At 37.7% G+C, this 17,789-nt stretch overlaps 1 long non-coding RNA gene across 1 annotated transcript in view; it reads right to left on the bottom strand.

Moving 5' to 3' along the window:
• Positions 1-829: 829 nt before the first annotated feature.
• Positions 830-17,789, bottom strand: part of LOC117797232 — a 94,433-nt gene continuing 77,473 nt past the window's right edge. Inside the window, exons 3-5 of the long non-coding RNA XR_004622155.1 lie at positions 3,424-3,516; positions 1,225-1,289; positions 830-985 (exon numbers count right to left, since the gene is read on the bottom strand). This is a non-coding gene — a long non-coding RNA (uncharacterized LOC117797232). The remainder of the gene's footprint in view (positions 986-1,224; positions 1,290-3,423; positions 3,517-17,789) is intronic.

The raw sequence follows: 17,789 nt of genomic DNA, 5'->3' as shown, positions 1-17,789 counted from the left end.
TTTGCAGTACATACTATCTGTTCCCAGCTTAAGCTGAATAAATGTCATTTTCATGAAGATCTTACAGAGCATAAAATCGCTTTAAAACCATTTCGTGGCCTTCTTTGCCTCCCCATCCCCCTGTCCCCCACTGCCACCACTATCACCTAAAATTCTGAAAGACTGCAATTTAGGCCCTCATGAAAAAACATTTCAGATGATAACATTTACTAAATTGCAACTCCTGTCCGCTTTCCACCTAGACAAAAATAGCTGCCAGGAGGACCACAAATTTAGAACTCAATAGTTAGGAATTTCTTAGAAACAGCGATGGATCATGAAAGAAATTGAAAACATTGCTAGCATTTCATCTCTGTCTCCATGGCAAACTGAGTAGTTTCTGAATCAGTGGTAGAGGATGAGGAAGCAGCACATGAAATTTCCTGTGCACTTGATTCACCCACGGAGTCAAAACTTGGAGTACAACAGATTACAAGAAGCGAGAGAAAGGGCACATATGGTTCCAAACTAAGAATGCTACCTCTGGTTTCTGGTAATAAGAGAATTGCAAGATATTTTTTGGCACAGTATCCGAACCCAGTTTGAATGCAAAGTAAAAATGTTCAAAAGAAAGATGCTTTAGGCTATATCTAGGAAACTCTTCACGGGTAGCATATGTTTGTAGTTAATGTAATCTATCCAAACAGGAGGGCCCTGTTGCGTCAGACAAGTGTCTGTTCTGATGGCCCAGGTATTGAGCTAGCAGAGAACGTCTTTGCTGAAAATAGAAGGAGAAAGATTGATGCCTGCTCAGAAAAGATATTTCCCCGTGAATAGAAAGGAAAACAACATGAGAAGGAAAATATCATTACTGAGCCAGTTACCTCTGACTCGCTATAGCTGCAGATATTCCTTCCCTCTTTGTCTTTGTTTCTTACTTCCAGTTTCTTCGCTTTGCCATCTCTTTGAACTTTTGTTGAATATTCATGTCTCCATAGTGTTTGTACTATGATTAAGAACAGACCAAATTACTTAATATAGCCTCTTCTGATAAAGGAAGCATTTGGGTAAGCAAGTCATACATGTCAACAAGGGACATTTTATCACAACAGCCAATGAAATAAAATTGTAGGTCTAGACCCACACAGAGAATCCAATTGCCTTATTGCAACTGAAGCATCCCCATTCCTTAAATGTAATTGGGAAACACAGCCAAGTCACAATTTCTCTAACCTAGAGGCTCACCTTTTGTCAGTTCATCAGCTGCAGTTATTGATCAAATATTTACCGAGCTGGGCTTTGTACTAGGCCTAGGATAAAATAGAGGAAAAAGGCTGACATGGGCCTTACACTCTGAACCTAAGAGTCTAGGGAATGCGCTTTCTGCAGCTATCACGAAAGCCTTCCCTTCATTGGCCTCTATTAAAACACAAGCCACTCAATCAGCACCTGACTGAGGAGATGAGTAACAGCCAAAATCCAGCTTGCACTCCACTCTCCAAAACTCTGTCCCACCCAGAGGGGAAACCTTTTAAAAGGCCATACAAAGGCAGCACCAGGGAGCCATAGCCCTGCATTAAAGCACAGTTTCCCCTTTCACAGGAGTAACTGCACTTCTCCTTGCCCTGGAGTTTCTCAGTACTGCAGAAGCCATACTCACTTGTCAAACCTCAGCCATGGCCCTGCAGGCTAGGGTCGAGGTGAATTAATGTAGACAGGAGTATTCAACTTACAAAAGAATACAAAAATCTACACACTGAAGGGACAATGATAGTGCAGCTAGTCTCAGATTTCTTAGAGGTTTTGACTTAAGCCACTGTTTCTTAAGTGCCATTTTATTTTTAAAGTTTCAGTCCAGTTTTTCTCTCTGAGCTAATAAGCACTCTGAAGTCCAGAGTTCTTTGTCCAGGGTCTATCTGCTTTATTATGCATTTTTCTCTCCTAATGAGGGCAGGAGCCTTTCTCCAACTGACTCACTACATCCCCAGACTTATAATTAGTAAATATGCAAAAAAGCAAAACAAGAATAGGGGCTAAGAAGGAAGCCAAGTCTTAGCGAATGATTTGCACATAAAAACACGGAATTTCTTTCATACAGCTGATCTGCTACTAGCCACTATTGCAGATTATAGGGGATGAAAATAGCACGTTTCTGTCGCTTGTCTGCTGCCTCTGTTGCAAAGATAAACCCTTAATTGGAAAGCCTTTAACATCTTATGGCATTCTATGTTATGGTCTGATAGAAATAATCTGTCCAGACTTTGTGACAAAGTTGTTTTATAAATCCCTACTAATAATGGAGGGAAAGACCTGATAATGTGTATGTTATTTTGGTTTTAAAAAATTTACACTAGCTTTCGTCAAAACAAATTCTGATCCTGTCACTTGAAAATCTAATTCTTAACATTCTTTTGATTACAAAAAGCTAGAGGTAAAAGCTTCTAAAAGTTAGTATTACACATAGCTCTGGCAGGTGACTTATAACATGGTTCTTCCATGAATTGTTTGAAATCTGTTTGGTCCATAAAGGTATTCCATCCAAAACTCCAGAGTACGTTGTATTTTAAGCCAGGTCCTGGATCGCCTCCCATGGCACAGTGATTGACAAGCAACTAGAAATAGTGCCTGAATCCAGTTTTCACATATGACTAAACACCAGTTTTATAGGGACAAGCAAGCAGCAAGTCAATATTTAGGTTAAATGGTTCTTGGTAACCATTAATCTTTCTGATTATTTCATCAAATAAATTACCATTGTCATTTTTTTAAAGATTTTATGTGTTTATTTGAGAGAAAGAGAGTGTGTGCAGGAGGGAGGAGGGGCGGAGGGAAAGGGAAAAGCAGACTCCCTGCTGAGCACGGGGGGGGGGGTTCAATCCCTGGACCCCTTGATCCCAGAACCCCAAGATCATGACCTGAGCTGAAGTCAGATGCTTAATGGACTGAGCCACCCAGGCACCCCACTATTGTCATTTTTTAAACACAACTTTGCCTCACTGCCACAACAGACTTCAAATGATAGCACAGAGAATTGTTCTTTTAGGAAACAAACCAATAAACAAACAAAAAACCTTAGTCTTTAACACAAGGGAGAGAGTTCTAAGAAGGATATAAACTACTAGCATAGGTCGTACCTCAATGTTATTATTATTACCTGGAACAGCCCCCTCAAGGATGAGACTCCTTCCCCATAAAACCATTAAAAACTTCTCATGACTCTTCTTCAGCACCTACCCAAGTTCCAAGCAGTCACAAGGTAGAGAAAGACCTGGGCCCAAACTCCTAGAATGCCTGCTTCCTCTTCCTCAGCAGACAATGACTCTGGTCCTTCAAGATTTGCCCAACACCTCTTCTTCTCCCAAACCCTTTATCTGACCCCCAACTCCTCCCCCAACTGGGTTAGGTATGGCTCCACCTTAGCACTTACCACAGATTCATAAATACCTGTTTACTTGTCTTTCTCTCCACTAGAATGTGAGTTCTTTGAGGCCATGACTGTATTTTCAGTCTCTGTATTCCCAGTGCCAGTCATGCTGCCTTGAAAAATAATAAATGCTCAATTAATGTTTGCTGAATGTAACAACCAGAAACGTAAGTAGTACATTTCCTCCAGCGAAAGACTCACTGGGAATACCCGTTCTACCTATTAACTCCCTGAAGAATTAGATACATCACTACAAAAGGTGGGATTCCCCTCAAAGTTTCAGTCATTTCAACAACTTCCATAGCTTAGTTGTCTGTTTCAAAGATGATTATATAGAAATGTGGCAAGTTCCTTTAATTCATTCAACACTTATACCTCTCACATTCCAGGTCAGTCCAGAAGAACCAAGATGATATAGAATGCTACCTACAGTTTTTCTTATGGAAGAAGCTAGCAACAGGAATAGTTACCAATTAACCATTTATCTGTGGATTTCTCTATCCTCTAAATCATTTTCTTGTCGTCTTGGTTTCTAAACTCTGAAAGTCCTGAGAAGCTTGTTTATTTGATATGCAGACAAAATTGTCATTTCTTCTCCTTATACAATTCATGTTACCTGAAAGAATAATGTTCCAAAAATATTGTTTCCTGGGGCGCCTGGGTGGCTCAGTCGTTAAGCGTCTGCCTTCAGCTCAGGGCGTGATCCCAAAGTTCTGGGATCAAGCCCCACATCAGGCTCCTCCGCTGGAAGCCTGCTTCTTCCTCTCCCACTCACCCTGCTTGTATTCCCTCTCTCACTGGCTGTCTCTATCTCTGTCAAATAAATAAATAAAATCTTTTAAAAAAATATTGTTTCCTGACTATTTGCTTTCATTTAACTACATGTACCCTTACTTTGTTAAACTCTTGAATGAGTTTGCAATTCAACCTCTGAGCACAGAGCTATACTTGTGAAAATGGGCAATTTTTATGCCCCTGAAAATTACATTCTATTGCTTCTTTAATGAAAAGGGATGCATATATTGCCTTTGACTAGGCTACCTTTGTGTAGATTTATGAAAAATTGGAAACCCCCAAAAGTTGAATCTTGATGTGTCTGTCTTTCAAACCTGTGCAGTTCTTTGATCTCCAGTTTGAATAACTAAGGTAAGCTGCTCATGAGCTGAAACAGCAGGCATCATTTCTCCATCTGTTGCATGGCACACCAGAGATGCCAAGGGCCCAAGGAAAGTAAAAGGCAGGAAGGGAAAGAACATTTCTCTTTTTGTTTTTTAACTGAAATGCCTGGAGCAAATCAATCCCATGAGTCTAGCTGCTAAGGGAAAAGGCGGAATCCATCAGCATTTCCATGGAAAATGGTAGGTCAGTTGTACAGACACAGGAAGATGCTGTGTGTGAATGAGAGAGAGAGAGAAGGGAAATAAAATCAAGTACAAAGCAATTTTAAATCAGTATAAAATTTAAAACCTAAAGCAGTACGTTAATCATTGAGATCTCTTTTTCAGGGCTCTCTCTCCCTTGCTGTGCTGAAAAATCATTCTACCTGAGAGTTTCTGCAAGTGGACCAAAAAAAATGCCCAAGAAAACAATAGAAAACATTATATTCAATTTCATGTGATGTGAACACACCGCTTGACATGTGGTTGCTCAACCAGGTCATTACAGCATGCAAAGTACGAAGTGAAATCCTAGGTGTCATGTGTACAAATTAAAAAGAAATCAGTCCGCTGACTCCTTACCAAGGTTGACAAGCTCCAGACTGAAGGTTGTGAGTATTAGAACTGCAAATGTCTATTATTATCCCTTCTCTCTGTTATTATTCTATTCTTAGCTGGCAGAATTACTCTAACCGCATAAAAGTATCAAACTCTGATTGACCACAAGAGCATTAACTCATCTGGACAAAAGAGGAGTTCTGTTAAAACTGCAGGATCTTCCTCCAAACAGCACAGGCACACAAAGCCAAACTTGCTACTGAAGTAACCAGCAGACACAGCTTGTTATTTTTAATTACATCCTCTCCTTAGTTAGGTCTCTCCTTCGGAACAGTGGATTATTATTCATCAACTTCTGAACAAAAGGGGTGTGCACACTGTCCAGCAGAGACCCAAGAGTGTTCTTGATGCCTCCCATTTTAGACTTACTAATCAATTCACTGTGGCTAAAATAAAAGTCAAGGTACACAGTAGGTATGAGGATCTTAATTTTAGGCAAAGAGCATTAACTACACAACACAGCACATTACAAATTTAAATGCACACATGCTGAGAACATATACCTCAAAGCCCACGTATGCTTAACGAACAGTACAATTCAAAGAGAACTCTAAATGTTTTGACATGTTGTTGATCAACATTTGGAGAGCTTATGTGCCTCTATCTTTTATTTGTTTTTAAGGTTAGTGTTGCATAGGTTTAGGGCAGTGGTTTTCAACCAGGATTACCTCTATCTCCTACGGTATATCTAACAATGCCTGAAGACAATCTGATTCTCATGACTGTGGGAAGGAGGAAAAGGTGTTACTGGCATCTGGTGAGTAGAGACCAGGGAGGCTGTTAAAAATCTTACTATACACAAGACAGCTCCCACAAAAAAAAGAATTATCTGGCCCAAAGTGTCAACAGTGTCATGGTTGAGAAAACCATGGAAAAGAGAATTAAAATTGTTTTAAAAGTTATTTTTTTAATATTTTTATTCAATTAGCACGTGTTCAGAGTTTTACAAGTTAAATAGAACTAATAAAAATTCTCAAGAAAATTAGCAATCCTCTGCAATTTTCCCAAACATTTCATTATTTCATCAGACTACTCCTTATTTCTAAAGAATATACTTATATCAATAGTTCTTATTGAAGCAAGTTTAGATATCACTGACACTTTATTTTACACTCTTTGAACAGCTCAGTCCTTCACTTCCTTCTCTGATTTTATCTTTTTTTTCTGCTTTCCTTTTTTTCTAGGTTTTTCTAACTTTATTTCTCTGCTTTCTTTTTTAGGTTTTTCTAACTTTATTTCTAACCTTCTATTGAACTTTAATTTCAGCTGTTGCACTTTTATTTTTATTCCCAAAGGTTTCTTCTTGATCTCTTTTTTAAAAAGCAATCTATTTTTATTTCATGAATGAAATATCTCCTCACATTCTCCTATTGTTATAAACTAGACTATCTTTTAAAATTTTCTTTCACTCACTACTTTGCTTCTGTTTTCTCTGAGATTTATTTTTTGTTCCTTTGTTATGACCCCTCTCTTTATTACAGGAACACTTATTTAAATATCCAGGGCTGTTTTGCTGTGCATTTATGTTTAAAAGTGAGACACTAAAAAACATGCATGCATGGTAAGGATAGTCCACTGGGGACTTCATGGAGCATAATCTGATGGCAGTCAGCAATACTGATGGTAGTTCCAGCTGCCAGTATCTATATTAGTAAGAATAGGCTATGCCTAACAAACAACCCCAAAGTTTCCATGGCTCAAAATTCTGGGGCTATGTGTCCACTGCAAATCAGGTGGTCTGTAGTGCAGCTGCTCCTAATGGTGGCTCAGCCATCTAGGCTACTTCCAGGCTAGTTCCTTCACGCCAACATACTACTTCCACGGTCACCTCTGAAGAATGACCCATATCACTCCTCTTTGCAACCCACTGGCTAGAAACAGCCACCTAACTCCATCTAAATGCAAGGGGGTGGAGAGCATATGGTTATTTTGTGAAGGCCCATTCAGCTTCTCCATTGGCCTGACACACATGTACACATCTTAAAACTAAACAAAGCATGCAGAAATGTGGGGGGCAGGTTTAAAGATATTTTATTTATTTATTGGGGGGGAGGGAGGAGCAGAGGGAGAGGAACAAGCCAACTCCGCGCTGAGCACAGAGCCCACCATGGAGCTAGATCTCAGCACCCAGAGATCATGACCTGAGCCAAAATTGAGAGTCAGATACTTAATCTACTGAGCCACCCAGATGCCCCAGAAATGTAGTTTTGACAATTAGGCATGTTTAGAACATTCAACAGGAATATATCTCTCTTCACTCTTACCCAATTTGACATATTCTTTGGTTTTTTTTATTACTTCTTTAGGGTTGGAATTGCTCAGGAGAGGAAAGAAAGGAAAAAGAAATCTTTCCTTTTATCTTTATTTGTATCTTTATGCATGAAATTGCCTTTAGAAATTCAAATCAATACAGAGATGTGATTAATGTGGCTGTGTCCATCAAATGGATTTTTAAGGAAAAGGAAATGAAGTTTTTAAGTTTTCAAACACATTTTTATCCTTCAGTGATGACATTTACAAAATCTATTACCTTTAAGATGAAGGACTAGTCATCTATTCCAGTTATGTACTTTTTCTTAGCCAATCACCCCCAAATTAGCGCCTGTGCTGATTAATTTTATGTGTCCACTTGACTGGGCCATGGGGTGCCCAGATATTTGATTTAACATTATTCTGAGTATATCTTTGAGGGTGTTTCTAGATGAGCTTAACATTTGAACTGATAGACTAAGTAAAGCAGATTGCCCTCCCCAGTGTGGGTGGGCCTTATTCAGTCTGTAGAAGGCCTGAATAGAATAATGAAGGTGGAGGGGTGCCTGGGTGGCTCGGTGGTTAAGTGTCTGCCTTCGGCTCAGAGCGTGATTCCAGCGTTCTGGGATCGAGCCCCACATCAGGCTCCTCTACTGGGAGCCTGCTTCTTCCTCTCCCACTCCCCCTGACTGTGTTCTCTCTCTCTCTCTGGCTGTTTCTCTCGTCAAATAAATAAATAAATAAAATCTTTAAAAAAAAAAAGAATAATGAAGGTGGAGTACGGGAGAATTTGCTTTCTCTGCCTGACTGCCCTTAAGCTGGGACACCAGTCTCCTGCCTTCAAAATCAGACTTGGCCTGGATTTCCTACATGTGGCCTCTCCATGCACTTGTATGAGCTTCCTCACAGCCTGGTTCCAATTGCAAACATTCCATGAGAACCTAATATAAGTATATTATATTTTATGACCTACCTTCCAAGTCATCTAGCCTCACTTCTGCCATACACTATTCATCAAGGCAGTCACAAAAACTAACCTAGCTTCAAAGACAGAAGATACAAACTTCATCTCTTGATAGGGGAGTGGCAACTTTCTAGGAAAGCATGTGAGATGGGAAATACTGTTGCCTAAGATAAAGAAATATGGATTTGCCATTATAGTCCTGCCTACCAACTCAAACAAGAACTTTACTATTTGTTATCATGTATGCAGTCTAACTATCTTCTGCCGAATGGACTATCTGAAGGCCTAGAATCAGAACTCAGCAATTCAGGGGAATTACAAAGCCAAAACTCACAGGAGAGAGTTGTAGCATGTAATACTCAAAAGGTAGCAATGTTATCCATCATCTTTTCCCTCTGGCAATGTCTAGAGGAAGAGGTAAAGGGAGAAGACAAATCTGTGTGTACTCCAGGTACAGACGATGATCTATTTCACCAAAAGAAGATGTACTTTTTCATTTCCCTCAATATCTAAAGGTCACCAGGAGAATAGGATGAAGAACAGAATTTCACAAATAGATTCCTGAGCTGGAATTTAGTTGCCAAATTCATCCATTAAATTAATCAAAAACATTGGAGTTTCTACAACATAACTAGAAGTACAACAGAAACAAGACAACAGAAACAAGAGGCTTCTACTCTAAGAGGTAAGACAGCAATTCACAGTAGTAAGTGCTATATGGATAAGCATGGGGGCTCCTCAGGACAGATATTTAGCCAGCTGCTTATAATTATTATCCATTCTGACTGAACTGTTCTCTGCTTTGATTGTTTGGTGCCCCTGTCACAACAGGTGACAAATATCTTCAATAACACCCCTGGTGCTATTATAACAGATGAGAGGGGCACCTACCTGAGTGTCCAGCTTGTTCATGGAACTGCAGGGAATATGCTAGAGCTGTAGCCTGGAGTGCAAAATGGAGAGTGGCAATGGAGGAGACTGGAGAAAAAAATTGCAGTGAGATCGTAAGGGCTCTATGTTAGTCTGGGGTAAACGAGAAGTTATTGAAGGCATTTTCATCAAGAGAGCAAGCCAATCAGATTGGTTTTTGAGAATATTATTCTGCCTGACTGTGAAAAATTGAGGGGGCAAGATGTCAGGCAGATACTAGGAGGCAATTTTCAGAACCCAAGAAAGAGAAAGCAAAGTTAACACGATGAGGTTAGAGAAAATTAGACAAATTTAAGATATTAAGAAGGTGGAATATAAAGGATTTTGAGATTATTGGATATGAGTAAGGCAGAGAGGAAGGTAGGAGAAAGAAGCTTTCAAATATGACCTTCAGATTTCCTGTGTGGCAAGTAGGAGGATAGCTGCTGCCAAAGACACAACTCTCACTGTCCTGTGGCTACTGGCCACTGCAAGGCAGAAAAACAGCAGTGGCAGCTCAGTTCTAGCTGAGACAGCCAAGGATGACAGTACATCATCAGGATGGTGTCCAGGTTTGGCTCAAATGGGGAACAGGAAAAAGACATTTAGGCAGGTGGGCCAGATATTGCCCCCTCTCCCCCAATCCTCTGCCACACGCAATACAAAGACCTGAAGATTACAATTATGGTAAGAGAGTAGTGTTGGACATGCCCATGTTGCACAGTGTTGTAGCCATGAAAGACAATGAGTTTTCTTTAGGGGACGTGTGTGAATGAGAGCAAACGTGGAGAGTTTGAGCCCAGCTGAAAATACAAAAGTCACCAGGAAAAACAGAACCTAGGTCCTGGGCATTACTCTTTCCCCAAGGAATACTTTATTAGCCTTTCTATGCCAATGAAAGGTACAGGTGGACCAAGATTTCAAGAGAGCCAGTAGGCTAGCATGTCCTAACCAGGAAATTAAGAATTTTATAGCCCCATTCCCTCCAGCAATTGAAACCTCCTGAAATTAAAACTCCTCAGGTAAGATTGTGGAAGTTTAATCATAACAGAATCTTCCAGGAAGAGCAAATAGAAGAGTATTATCTCAGGTTTTGGAGAAATATAAATATTGAGGCTCCTGTGCAGTAGTCGCTTCCTAGAAAATTGTTTCCTCTGGGTCATTTCTCAGTTCAGGAGCCATCCAAAATGCACCTATATCCTCATGGAAGAGCACGTGATAGTCTCTCTAATTCTGCAAGTTCCCCTTAAAATTATCTGATTTGTAATTCCTATTTCTTAAGTAATTCTTAGGTACATTCCAGTCACCAATATCTTTATTTATATCTAAATAATCTTACCAGGTATTTTACCATTTTTAGAAAAGGTCACTCTAAGGCATTGTTTTAAAGTCTCTCCAAAATGCAGGGGCACCGGGGTAGCTCAATCGGTTAGGTGTCTGCCCTCAGCTCAGGTCATGATGTCAGGATCCTGTCATAGAGTCCCACATCAGGCTCCCTGCTCGGCTGGGAGTATGCTTCTCTCTCTCCCTCTGCCCGTCCCCCTCACTTGTGCTCTCTTTCTCTCTCTCTCTCTCTCTCTCTCAAATAAATAAAATCTTTATTAAAAAATGCCTGCTAAATCACTCACTGAACAGTTTCTTCCAGTTTCTTAAATAACCTACGGAGATTTTGTTTAACTTCTTCCTTTAAATAGCTTTTGAACAAGTAGTATTTTGTTTTGTTTTTAATTTTTTATTATGTTATGTTAGTCACCATACAGTACATCATTCGTTTTTGATGTAGTGTTCCATGACTCATTGTTTGTATATAACACTCAGTGCTCCATGCAATATGTGCCCTCCTTAATATCCATCACCGGCCTAGCCCAATCCCCTACCCCCCCTCCCCTTTGAAACCCTCAATTTGTTTCGCAGAATCCATAGTTTCTCATGGTTCATTCCCCCTTCTGTTTACCCCCCCTTCATTCTTCCCTTCCTTCTCCTACTGAGCCAGTACTATTTCAATTTATTAAAATATCCTCTTCAGAGACAACTTGGGAGTTTTATGTGTTCTAGATTTACTAAGATGTGTCTCAACTTTGGACAATAAAGGTAATATTTCAAAAGCAAATCACTTTATCTATGGTATTAAAATGTAAAGTTTATCTAAGAATGTGTCATCTTCACACTCACAGAATTGTAAAACAGATATCTCTGCCTGACTCAACATATTTAAGACTAAACTTACTATCCTTATTATTTCTCCCCAGTGCAATTTCAACCCTGTTTTTCTTTTATAGTCACTCTCTAGGGATTTGCAATCACCAGTTACCCAATGAACAAAGTCAAGTTTAGGCATTATTGTATATTTCCCACATTCGATGATAACCAAATCCTATTTATTCTATTCCCAAAACATTTTTTCTTCTCCATTCCCTCAAACTTAGTCATGGTCACTCCCTATAGCTTAGTCGTACAGAATTATTGGATATTACCAACAAATCCAGGCTATTTTATATCTCCATGGCTTTTCTCAGTTTGTTTTATTATCTGGAATGCCCATTCCTTCTTTTTCCTATACCCATTTTTCAGGACTCAGAAGTGTCATCTTCTCAGTTAATCTTTCCTTAACCATCCACTGACTCCTCACACCCACCAAAATTTTATCCCCCTATTGAATCTCATATATACCTTTAATAAAGCACTGCCTACTTATGTCACTGTTTACATGGCCATATCCATACTATTAAACCAAAATTTCCCTCTGAAAAGAGACCATTTCCAAATTTGTTTTGTATCCCTAGGGCCTACCACAATGTCTGGATAGGTAAATGTCTGTTGAATAAATGAATGAATGAATTCAGAACACCATGCAGTTTCTGTAATATATTGTTTTATGCATGAGAGTAGACATTGAGAAATGGGTTTTAGAGTCATGCAAATGTAGGATTAAGCCCTCCGTTTAACAATGTCTAAGTTGCTTGTCCTTAGCAAGTTAGCATCCCAAAATCGCAGGTTCCTCATTTATAAAATAGGGATAATACCATTACCTCTTCTAGTTCTTTTGAGGATTAAATGGGACTATGTACAAAAAGAACCCAGGAGTCAACTGGCATCTAGCAAGGACTTAGTACATATTAGTCATTAGTATTATTATCAATCTTTTTGCCTATATTGTTCCCTGTGGCAGATGACTTCCCTCCCCAGGATACCCTTCCTTTATTTTTTTAACCAAGACAGCATTTTGTCTTCTTTTGAAACTCAAGTAGGCTATTGTCTCCTCTAGGAACTTTTCCTGACTCCCCCCACCCCATCTCTTATGGTTTAGGTGGCATTCTTCTTCACCTTTCTGAAAGCACCTTATATTATCTTTCTCATAGTATATATCATACAGAGCAAGTGTCTGTTTGCTTGCCCAACTCCCGCCCTAAACCATGAATTTGATAAGAACAAGAGCTATGCATTTTATCCCCAGAACCTAGCAATATGCATACAGGTATTCTGTACCTAACAAATGAAAGCCAAAAGAAGAAATACTTCCTATCAAAGGACGATGAACTTGATGGACATGCAAATATTTCTTGATGATTCAATAAGGTCAAATGGGCAATTTACTATACCCCAAAATATTATCTGGAATAGATTAAATCAATTCCAGATTGAATTAAAATAATGCTACGTAGAACAGAAAGAAATTAAGTGGTCAGCTAGGATATTTAATTTTGATCTATATGGAAAAATTGGGTATAGTACCGGGTATCAAGACCCTTTATGAACAAGGCTCTTATTTATATTTGCAGTTCTACCTTACAGCTAATTTCAAAAAATAAGCAGTGAAAGCTAATTCAACCTGAAGTAGAATAAAGCTTGATGGTAAACTCTTTTAGTCCCAAAAGCTATTTCTCTCCAGGGTTTCTTTTTTATTATTTTAAATGTTTACTGCTTTATTCTCCATTCTGCTTAACACAAGCAAATTAAGACTATGAACCCTTGTCTTAATTTCCACACATCATTACAATGAAACCTGCAGAAAATAACAAATTTTGGTTCATGTAATTTAAGGTTTGATTTGTATTTGATGAAGAAAAATTCATCCCTGAAAACAGCATGGAATCCTAAGATAATGGCTTAAAATTTTTATTTATAATTGGGAGGGCAGACAGACTCTTAATCATGGCATGGCTTAATTATAGCAGCATAAGCATAATTACCACTGTTGTAACATATTACTAATTTGTAAGATGAATTATCTTGCTACAGTTTTCAAAATGGAAAGAATTCAACACATGATTGTATGACTACTTGTTTTAAATTATTTTTCATTTGGATCTTGTCTGCTGATAACTAAACATTAATTTTTTATTTCTTTCTCTACACATTAATTTTAACACCTCAAAGTTCAAAAGAAGAATATTAACCTATTAGCCATTTTAATTTGCATTATTCATTGGGCATCCACTTTCATTATCTATTTACCAAGTTTTTAATTTGTTTCAAATAGTTCTCAACACTTATTATCCTTCTCATTAATACATGAGTAAACTTCAGCATTAGAGTTATGCCTAAGGTATGTTGGGGTATAAAGGCAGAAAAATGCCTTGGAAATTATACAAGTTAAAGGCTGAAAAAGTACTTCATAGTTAATTCTAATTCTTCATGATAGTATCATTTGGTGGTGTTATAATAATGCGTTGCTTTTATATTTCAACTTCATGTTCAAAATTCATTTTTAATGACATAATTTTAACTATCGTTCTTTAGAAAAGAGACCATGAAAACAACATATCACTATTTTTATTTTCACCTACCTCCGATAGTCTTTTTTTTCCCCTTTTTTACTTTGCCATTCACTGTAGAATATATTCTAGAAATAAACTCTAGACCTGGCATATATTGCTGGAGAATATGGCTATTTTAAATTCCTTTTTCAATAGGATTTTTTGCCACAAATTCAAGGCATTCTTTTTTTCTTTAAAAACAAAAACAAAACCAAAACAGAGCTCGGAAAAGAAGAATGTGTCATTGTTACATCAGAAAGACCAGAGACCAGAAAGTCTCTACAAAACTAAATAAAGAATTGAAACAAATTTCAGGATTATCTAAATTCCAGTATGTCCAAGAAAAGTGGATTTAAGGAGCTTGAATTCTCCCGAACGTTTACTCAATTCTCCAACTCACTCTCAAATTGTAAAGGATGATATTTTGGAAGACTTTATATAGTTAAGCCTTGAGAAATTCAACATATAATTCTGGGGTTATGAGGTCATTTTCTGAAAACAGAGATGTGATCCCTCATTCCAATGGATTCTTCATTCCCAGCCTGTCTCACTTTAGAACGGCTCTTCAGATCAGCTCTGCAAATCAGCCAGATATACAAGCTCATCACAGATGCCTCTCAGATAAGCATTAATGAGACATTTGCCTCTGCCAGGACTGCAAGAATCCAGTCTCTGTGACTTAGCACTGGAATAATTTACCACCCTGGAGAGCCCAGGAGAATCAAAGAAGAAAAACCGATTAAGAAATTCTATCTGAAACTAATTACAGAAATTATAAAATTTACAGAGATTAACCCAATTAGATATTTTCTTTGATTTCTTTCCCCAGAGTAAATATACCATGGCCTAGCCTAATTCCTCTGCATAATTCTTATGATAGAGTAATACCATTTACTACAAAAAATGTAACTGCATCTGGAGGTATAAATATTCAATTAAATATTTTCACTTAAAGACAAATTGAAATGCGCAATATTACTGGTCCTTCCATTTACTTAATCTCCTCCTAGACAATTTGATGGCTTCTTCCTGACACTACCACTCTCAGCATCAGTCATAACAGTGAAAATCTAGCTTACATGTGTGAGGGAGAATATCACTTAAAGCTGACATAGTCATATCATTGACCTTGAGCTGCTTCTGAAGAAAATGAATTGGCTTACTGAGGCAGTCAAGTAGAAAACAAAAACCATCATTTTCTAAAGGTTTTCAAGGTAGAAATCCTCAGGGACAATCTTTAGTCAGTGTCTAAGGCTTGATTAACTGTCTTAATTCACTATGATTAAGGATTTTTAAAATTCTGGAACACCAAGTTTCTTATATGTTATATTATATAAACCTTGTAAGTGGGATGTTCTTCAACTGAACATCATAACTTACAGACAAACAATATCAACAACTGTAATAGATAATTATGCATTATGTCACTTAACACAAAAGACATTTCCAGTTGAAGGCTCTCATTCATTTAAACAATGATGTCAATTTCTCACCCAAAATAGATGTCTTATCACAGAGACAATTTTTCTTTCATCTACAAATGACACTCCATCCTTCCTATTTCCACAAGTGGCTGTGCCTCTTAGAAAACCCACTAATGACTCATTTTTGTCAAATTCAGATTTAAGTCATATCATTTAAAAATCTATTTCCTAACTGCTAGTGACTAGAAAATAGGAAATAGAAGAAATGAATATGAATGCATATGGATGTCAAAACTCTGCATATTCTTAAAGATAATAAATTTCAAGTTCCACCATCAAATGCAAATTACATAAAATTTGATGTACTGCTATTATCTAAAGTAGATAGGACAAAAGTTTCCATCTTTAATCAAAAGTAGGATCAATCACAATCATTTGCCACAAAACTTGTAAAACTGGTACAGAAGCTGGATTCATGTATCTCAGTTTCTATGGGATGGAAAGAATGAGAACGAAAAACTTTCTTCAAACCCCAGTATGATCTTCAAACAGATGCTGATGACTACACTGTGGTGGTGTATTCAGGCTTCCACTTTGGTCTCATTTACCCTCAAAACCAATTTATTTTAGGTCCACAAGCACTCAGAAAAGCAGGCATGGCTCCTGCCCCCAGGTTCTCCCTAAGTGTGTGAGCAATACGCAACTCAAACCCTTGGATTTACTTTTTTTTTCCCTTTGCTTTAGGATAAAGCCATAACATCATCACAAGCAACCAAAACTAGTTAGGCACCAAAGCATTACCCTACTAACACTGCTGCCTTAAAGAATTTGTTCCANCCCTTTGCTTTAGGATAAAGCCATAACATCATTACAAGCAACCAAAACTAGTTAGGCACCAAAGCATTACCCTACTAACACTGCTGCCTTAAAGAATTTGTTCCAAAAGCATATACTAACTTTAGACAGAAAGGAGTATGCCAAACTTAGGACAAAATTGGCATGATGTGTGTATCATATGATCATATGAAACCTTCAGCAGTTATCAAGATTGAAAAACAAAGACAAAGGGAAACTTTTCAAGGAAATAAAACCCTCATTCCACTAAACTCATCCCCTTAATGAACTGAAATAACTCTAGCTAGTGAAACACTTATAAATTATATATAATTTTGATGAGTCAAGTAATTTAAATACAAATTACCTCTTCTCTGAAGTCTGTGTACTTCATTCCAGATACAGAATTCATCATTTGAATTATTTTTTCTTCTTCCAGAAAGAAATAATGAGTTTAATTTTACATGGCTGATATGTGTTTAAGATAGCTTTAAAAAGAATACCAAAGAGGCTTTTATTCATGGAAAATAAAATTGTCTTAGAGAATACATTGGATGACCATTAGAGTTTTTCCCTACATTTCTTTTCCATGTTAAGCTTAATTGATGATGTAGTTCAGCTCTTAGTAATGTAAAAATTTTTGATGTAAAAAAAAAGACACAAATTAATTAACTAGGAAAAGAAATGAATACATAACACACGATCTTTAGGGTATTGATAGGTAGTCATTAATCATTCTAGGAAGATTAAGACAGTACAGTAAAAATCTGTGACGTTGTTGTTGTTTTTTTTTTTTAGCACAAGGTACATGGCAGTTGAAAAATCCATTCTACTTCTGCCCTTGTTAATAAAATGCACAACTTATACCTCTAAAAGTTTTATAGCTAAACCTCTAGGGAACTACTTTCGTCCTGTACATAAAGAGAATATGTACGGAAGTGGACACTTGTGAGTAGATGACCTTGAAAGGTTTATTCACTAGATTATCTCACTTGTAAAGTAGTGTCATTTTGAAGAAAGAAAAGGCCCATGCTAAATAAATGTCTCTCCCTTTGTGCAAAAACCTATATAACGAAATAGCTAATGTTAATAAAAGAATTCCCATATAATACAATATATAAGGGAAAGTTACTTTATATATTTTACTACCTGGTAAAAGACATAAATGAAGATTATCATGCTTGTATCAGTTAACTATTGCTGGGTAACAAACCACAACGTAACTCAATGGCTTAAAACAACAGTCATTTATTATTATAGTTCACATGTCTGTGAGTCAGCTAGAGGTCAGCTCAACTCCACTAGGCTCATCTATGCATCTGCTGTGCATGATTCATGCAACTGGAGGTTGTCTAGGAACCCTGCTCTATGTTGGCTTTGTCTGGGGCAGCTTAACTAGCGCAACTCCACTTCAAGTGTGTCTCTCATCCTCCTGCTAGAACTGACAGGCTAGGCTGGACATGTCTTTCTCAT

This window comes from Ailuropoda melanoleuca, chromosome 20, assembly GCF_002007445.2.
Source record: "Ailuropoda melanoleuca isolate Jingjing chromosome 20, ASM200744v2, whole genome shotgun sequence".
Taxonomy (NCBI): domain Eukaryota; kingdom Metazoa; phylum Chordata; class Mammalia; order Carnivora; family Ursidae; genus Ailuropoda; species Ailuropoda melanoleuca.
The sequence above is the reverse complement of the archived record's forward strand: the minus strand, read 5'-3'. Positions and strand labels throughout refer to the sequence as shown.